This window comes from Halictus rubicundus, chromosome 10, assembly GCF_050948215.1.
Source record: "Halictus rubicundus isolate RS-2024b chromosome 10, iyHalRubi1_principal, whole genome shotgun sequence".
In the NCBI taxonomy this organism is placed as follows: domain Eukaryota; kingdom Metazoa; phylum Arthropoda; class Insecta; order Hymenoptera; family Halictidae; genus Halictus; species Halictus rubicundus.
In genome coordinates, this window is record NC_135158.1 from 14,725,291 (window position 1) to 14,733,218 (window position 7,928).

General features: G+C 30.4%; 1 protein-coding gene across 1 annotated transcript in view; it reads right to left on the bottom strand.

Annotated features, from left to right (window-relative positions):
* Mnb (minibrain) overlaps window positions 1–6,476 on the bottom strand; it is a 34,597-nt gene extending 28,121 nt beyond the window's left edge. The window contains exon 1 of the mRNA XM_076794581.1: window positions 6,283–6,476. The gene's annotated coding sequence lies outside the window, so the exon portion shown is untranslated. The remainder of the gene's footprint in view (window positions 1–6,282) is intronic.
* Window positions 6,477–7,928: the final 1,452 nt, after the last annotated feature.

Genomic DNA, 7,928 nt, shown 5'->3' on the forward strand with positions numbered 1-7,928 from the left:
AAAAATGACTTGTCATTATTTATTTCTTCCAGTAATTTACTGCTTCGTAAAAATGTTCTCATAGTTTCTAAGTAATTTTATGGGTTATGTAATTTTCGTGATTATAAGAAACGCCAGACAAGTCATTTTAACCACCCTTGGTTGTTCTAGTGTTAAATCCTCCGACAGTAGTACAGGACATCCAAAATTAATTTTAATTAAGTTTCCTTAGTCAGGGGTTCCATAGTCAGTTTGATATATTATAATATAGATTTATATTATATTATAATATATAATATAGATTTTATATTACAATATAAAATATCTATATAATATAATATTAGTAAAAGCATAAAATCAATTTTATCCACCCGTTAATATTGCGTTCACGGTAATAATAACATATGCCATGACCCCCGATTAGTACAAAAATACAGTACTCCTCGGTTAAGCGCAATGCATTTGAAGCTTGTCTGATATCTTATAGCCGGGGAGAGTAGCCATTTTGTAATTATCAGATCGAGCTTAGTCGAGCATGAACATAGATAAGAAAAGCAAGATAAACTCTATACGGGACTCGTTGAACAATTTCCGGTACTTCAAAAAGCATGCCGGCGTATCCTGTCTTTGTCTCAATTATTAATCCGCAATGAGTCCTTTCTACTTCTCATTATATTTTCCCGAAACTTTCGTCAATATTTGAATCTAGTCCTATTCATGAAAACAAGTTCAACTCTTATACTTTGACTACACGTGATTCAACCTGTCAAAGGAAATATAATATAGTTGTGAAAACTTAATAAAACAATAATTAAATAAATTTTATGTTTGTTTGATGAGTAATAACCGACTGGCACGTGATGATGTGTATCGCAAATTCTGTTTGTCCGTGTGATTAATTTAACTCGATCTTTATTAGGAAGATGTAGACGATACAACGCAATATCATATTAACCGAAGTTAGGACGACATACTAACCAGTGAAAAGTGTGCTTTTACATTTAACGTACCACGTATAGTATAAAGTAACATAACCAATCGGAAGTAAGAAGCAAAGCGAGATACCTACACTCTTACTTGTATTATAATATTTAGGTATTATTTAAATAAATTTTTAACAATTACATTTAATTCCACAGTACAAGAATAAGATATCACGATTAAGATGATTTTTACAAACGTGAAACTATAAATTGAGAATTTTTCTTGAAACGTTCATTATAATCCTCCTGATCTTCTTTTTTAGGAATTAAATAAATTGACCCAAAATTGAAATTCCGTAGAAATCATTTTTCTGCGCGTTCAAGAAACACGCCCTCCTCTTCTCTGCCCTTTTGCAACTCCTGCACTGTTCCATTCGAGATAATTGTAAATTTGGACAGGTTATGCAAATTGTTGTTTCCCGATAGCGTGGCATCGTTAACCACTTCAACATTTCCAAGCACACGCGTGTTCTATGAATGACGTTCAATGAACTTTTGATCAGATCGATATATTTGTAAATAGTCCGACATATGGAAGCTAAGTTGGAAACTGATACACGCGTGCTTATAATCCGAGAGGAACTTGTTACTAAATTTGTTACACGTTCATTCAACTTTAACTCTTACAAGACGGACGCGGAATTATCGGTGACGTATTCAAGAACCATGCGTCTTGTCTACCTTACAACTATGAACTCGTATTCATACGCTTTACGTATGTCCTCGCATGTCCTTTTCGATAATGTATGCCAATATCTTTAATTCTATTGACAAATCAAGATTATTCTGATATTTAACTATAGTCACGGACTCTCCGATTAAACAAAATTAATTTTACTACATTTATTTGCAACGATTAAACTGTCCCAAAAATCAAATGAGAAAAAACTGTCCTGAAAATCAAATCATTGTATCATATTAAAAATAAAATATAAAAATAAAACGAAATTAAAATAAAAATAAAAATTTAACTGCGTGCTTTACGAAAAATATTAAGCGATCAAGATAATACAAGATTTTCGACAATCACTTGGAAATAAGAAATATTGCAACAGTTGCATATACATACATTATTTGTACAGGGAATAACAAAATAGTACATAAAAAACTATTTTATTTTGATTAGGAAACAACAGCTGAATAGTTCCATCTAATTCAAAGTTCTTTGTGATGTTCACACACCACCATCAACATCATCCCCCTCCCCATGTTATGATAAAAAGAAATGCATATACAGACTTACAAAGTAGATTATGCTATATTTAAGAAAATTCTTGTAGTATTTAATTGTAACAAATAATCTAAGAGAGACCATCTCTCGTGCCCATTACTTTCGGAGTATGTCTGGTAAGTAAGCTACCCAATAAGTCGACGGTAAACGTGTCGCCTATTATTAGATGCGTCGTTTCCGCATACGTGCACGTAGGATGCGTTATACATAATCTTGGTTGGCAAAAAGAAGCGAAAAACCCCGAACAGTCTGGTCTTTTGATCATACTCTTTAACTTCGTAAAAGTCTTCCAAGTATTTACAAGAAAACTGTGGTAAGCTACAACACAGAAGTGTAAAATGTAATATCTTTGAGAAGTAATATTATAGTTTAATGGTTATGCTAGTGTACAAGGTATTGCAATTATAATCTTCTAATATTAAGCATATGTACATGTAATAAAAAGAAGCATAGCGACAAAATTATAGAATGAAGAATTTGTATATTTGTTTCATATTCCTGACGTGCGAATCTTGCACAGAGATATCAGAGTTACATCGAAAGAGCAAGTATCGTAAGTGAAAATAAGTATTTAACGTAACTCCTATTAATTAAGAGAGGAACTTTTCCACAAATTATATTGAGAAGGAAATTTTCCTTAATGCTCATCATTAACTCCTTTCTAATGATAAAAAGAAATAAATACTTCATATATGAAATCATTTATCGGAATACGCATTACATCATTTAAAGGAAACTTAAGCTGTTGCATAAGTTGATAAGTGACAGTTCAAGCGATGTACACATCTGATAGTGCAAATTGTTTGCTTTCTGTGGTAAACTAAGAAATTATCACTATATATTTACTTGTAATATAATACAAAAATTAATCTTAAGATAATAGCAAATAATATTGATTTTTTATTGTTCTCCATTGTTACACAAATGAAAAAGGAAAAGAGAAAGAATCTAGTTGTATGTGTTTGTAGTTTTATGTAAATGTTAATCTAAATAATATCTTACAGTTTATAAAACAAAAGACATTCTAAAATATGGTTTATCTTACAAGGAATTATATGTGTATAAAGTAAAGTGTATGCCTTGTTTAAAAAACTGTACTTTATTTAAGTATACTTATTTAAATATACTTAAATAAAATACATAATCTACTTATGTCTATATTCAATAAATAACAGAAAGTATTGATGACTTGAATGATATAGTTTGCGAATTTATACATTAATTGTGTGCTTTGAATTAACCTAATTAAGAGAATTCAAATATTGTTTTATACTTTTATTTCCACTTAATTTTAAGTTACATTACTTATTAGTAATTGTACATTTAAATATTTCAAATTTTTCAAACAAATAAACTACTTCCCCTCGCAGAATAAATCTTTAATACTGGTTATCAAAATGTTTAAACATCTTGAATCTTGTAAAATCATTGAATAACACAGAAAGATCTCAATACTAAACGCTCTACACGTAATGTGTTCAATAATTATAAGCGTGGATCAAGTGCAATGTAAGAATATTTTCTATAAGAAAATGTGGAGACTTTCAAAGTTTATAATGCTTATCGGTCTTTGTGAAAATACAAAAACTGACCACGTCTAGCAACTTTTTCAGTTGTCGGCTTAATAGAGACATATTCACTTTTACTTTTACAATTTAAATACACTATATCTTTTAAGAGAATTGCTCAATCACTACTAATCACACTTAAAACCCCCTAAAACTATCTTTAATTCAATGAACAAGAATAGTTGTCAAAAATTTTGTAGAAACCAATTTAGAGTAAACCAACAATTTCATGATGAAAATATTCAAAATATTTCCATGTATGTATTCACTAAATCAGTGTGAAATCAATTTGCAATAGTACAGCGATAATACATTTGTGCAAATACTTTCACTTTTAATAGTTGAAACTTCTTATTCTTCCATTTGTTTTGCCATATAATCGATTGACAATTTACGGTGTGTAATGTACGATGCAAACTTATTCCAATTTTTGAGTTTTACATCTAGAATATATAATAAAGATCATCTGCAAACATAAATATGGATAAACAACACGATTGTATATGAATGTTTCAATACTAACATGGTTATCGCATATGAATTACAGCTCCGTCCATATTTGTCATATATTGATAAATGCATCTCTAGCAAACTTTAGTTATATTTCCATAATTTTTGGAATGCATTCCATATTGTGATGTAAATTAATCTAAAAAAGATATTTAACAATGAATTCACATTTGTTTCAGTAAGACCAATTACAATAGCCTTAACTACATTAAAATATCTTTTTGCATGCTTTTAGTTATTCAAATATTCCATGCCAAAACTTAGTACTAAAAGTGACAAAAGAAACTAAACTATATTTAATTATAATAAAATTTGTTTAGAGTATTTGCGACATAGTTAGTATTGGAAATTATATAGTTAGTATATAGAAATTTTTTAACAATAAAGGACTAGACCTGAATAAGATTTTATAAGCTCCAAATCTTTAAACCGCTTTTAAACCACTTTTAAATTGAATATATACGTTCATACGAACCAGGATTTACTAACAAATATATTAGATATGAAACTGCTGTACTAGTATGGTTTATTTTTGTATAAACAATTAATGTCATTAACTATTATTATTGCCTGTGGCAATCAATTTACATCAATTCGCATGCATATGTCACATATATGACAAAGAATTTTATAAAATCTTTATAATAATGTTAATTATAATGTATTAAAATTACCAATTTAACGAGTTATGGTCAGTAATTTTTTTGTGTTTTTAGTGAATTTTGTAAATTTTTATTATATTAATAATAAAATTTCAATGATTAATTATAGGATAAGTTTTAATAATATGATATTGTGTATGGTGTTTAAAATCTTCACCTTAATTAATAATACTAAATTTTTTAATATAAATTAGTAATTTCTGCATGTAGGAACATTTTTTAAATACAAATCAACTAGTTGCTTCAGCAGTGTGAACATGTAAAGTCATTTGACATAAACTTTAATTGGAATTCCCATAATTCATGGTCTAATGTATAAAATCCATTCTAAAATCCATTTTTCACAATCTAAATCCAAAATTATAAAAGTAAGAACAAGGTAATACTTGATAACATTGCATTTTAAAAAATGATGATCTAATCTTTGGTATTATTGAGAAGAATAACTTTAATGTAAAAAATGAGGTTAAAACAGTTTTTACGTAAAATGATAAACTGTATATTTATATATAATTTATAAATTTATTAGAATCTACAAAACATTTATATCAAGCAATCTGAATTTAATATGAAATTTAAAAGACAATATTAAATTTGTTTTAAACATGAACAATGACAATATAAATTATAGCATTAGCTATTTTCATATCGCTGTCAAACTATGTAATGTATTTAAAATATAATATGCAATACATTTTAATGCTTGTAACAGTACAATCATGGAATTTTCTTAGATAGAACACATTATAATTATGCTATTGTAACAATAAATTGACCTTGAATAAGTATGTATGTTGAATTTGATTCTTTAGCAATAACCATTTATATTTATATGAAAAGTGTAATGGTATATTAAATAATGTTAACTTTCTTTGAATTTCTATAGATATAATTTCCTTATAATATTTTCATGATAATAAAATATTATCTATAAAATCAGCCCACACATTCATATATAGATATTCCTAAAAATTGATTAATATTTTCTATTTCAGATCAGTGATGTAAAGTTAGTCACATAAATAACATCAAATTTAGCTAAATGCATATTTTCTCGCATCAACATTCACTATTTGTTACATACAATAAGTATCAAGTATAAATAACAGGAAAGAAATAATCCATGATAATTTTTGAGGTTAAGTAGTAACGATCACTAACCTAACCTAGAAACAGACACGTCGTATGATATATAATATTTCTAAATTACGCGTTTCTAGCAGTTAGAAACTCCTAAAAAAAAGATAAATCACTAATATCGATCAATTTATATAAATAAATTAAGTAGAAAGTGTCATATATAATTTGCACTCTGTTCAATTCATTTACCTTCTTGATGTAATACGTACGTTTCAGTATACATGCAATTCCACCATTAGAAAACTTAATCTCAGGTTGTAATAAGTAAAAATAAAATTAATTCGAATCTTTTGTTTACAAAGGCGCTTAGCTTAGAGTATTAATTCAAAATAGAAACAAAAAATATACTTCTTCCCGTTTCATCTACTATCCTTTCCCCCCTCTCTCGCTCTCTCCCTACGCCATCCTGTTTTCTTTCCTTTCTCTCCCCCCCCCCTCTCTCCTCTTTGTCTCGAATAACTATTTTAAATAATATATATGCATTGCAAGAACAAATGACCATGTTTAAATGTAAAAATTATGTAGAAAAATTTCGACTCACCAGGTATTTTTCATTGTCACGCACTTGGTCGCGTACTGTCAAACACTTCACAAGACAGTACAAAAGCACAGATAAAGTATATATATATATTTTTTCCAACAATGCCGTTGAACTGTCAGTGCCTTCCAAAAATCTTTATTTTCAGTTTCTATCTCTCTCTCTCTCCCTCTCTCTCTCTCTCTCTCTCTCTCTCTCTCTTGGTTAACGTAAACACGCAATTTCCATTGTTTATTTTCCGTGGAAATTCTTTAATCGCGTTAAAGGACGTACTTGACACCTTTCCCTTTAGTGATCAACAGTGTGATCGCGATAATGGAAAAACAAACAGATCGTGACTATGAAATCAAATGTTAACCGCGCACATGATAAAATTCCTATCCGTGAGAAACACTAAAAAAAAAGAAAAAAAAAATTTCCGCAAATATATAAGCTCGACGTATGATTCCCACGCCCCTGAAGTACCGACCGTATTTCACACGTGGACACTTGTATCTTTTCGTGAATACGAACGGTTAAAATGTCGGACTCCCACGCCACCACCTTCAGACAATTACACGTAACGGTTGACACTCTACCGACACTGTATCAATGACACTATGTGTGTACAGCAATCACCACAGCACAATTATATCAAGTTATCACCGGTACGGGAGTACACCAAATGGATGAGAAACAGTGGGCATATATCACGATCTCCGTCCATTTGTCCACCTATGTAGTATATCACCTGTTATAAGGAAGCAATCTGATCCTCTTTCTGTTGAAATTTTATTTATTCTTTCATTAGATATTCATCATCGTCGAGACGCAATACACTTTCCGAGACACGCCGACACATCGAAGTCTTTGTCCCAAAACGTTACAACGTGTGGTTCGACTATCTCGGTATGGAACACCCGAAGTTTCAAACGCGCAAGCATGAGTAACGATGAAAAATGTCGGATGGCTAACCGTTTGTTTTCTATCATTCGTTCGTTCGCTTGATCGTTCAATGTACGAATACGTTGAATCGGGTTTAATCGGGTCAAATCGGCTGAATTCAGGTTATGGCCATTGGGGAGTCGAGAGCATGGTTTGCATGACGCGGTCCAACGACAGGTATATCACGTGGTTCGTCGCGGTGCGTCCTTTCTTAGTCCCAACGTTACCGATATACAAGTCCTTTCTCGATCGACTCGTTAAAGATATACCCCACCGAAGGTCAGTGTTCAGAGCCTGTCGGCGACTTCTCGCCCTGTGGATAGGCGCTGCAACGTGTTTGATGATTGGTGCGATCGAGTACGTACACTAGTAGACATGCTGCATATACCACAT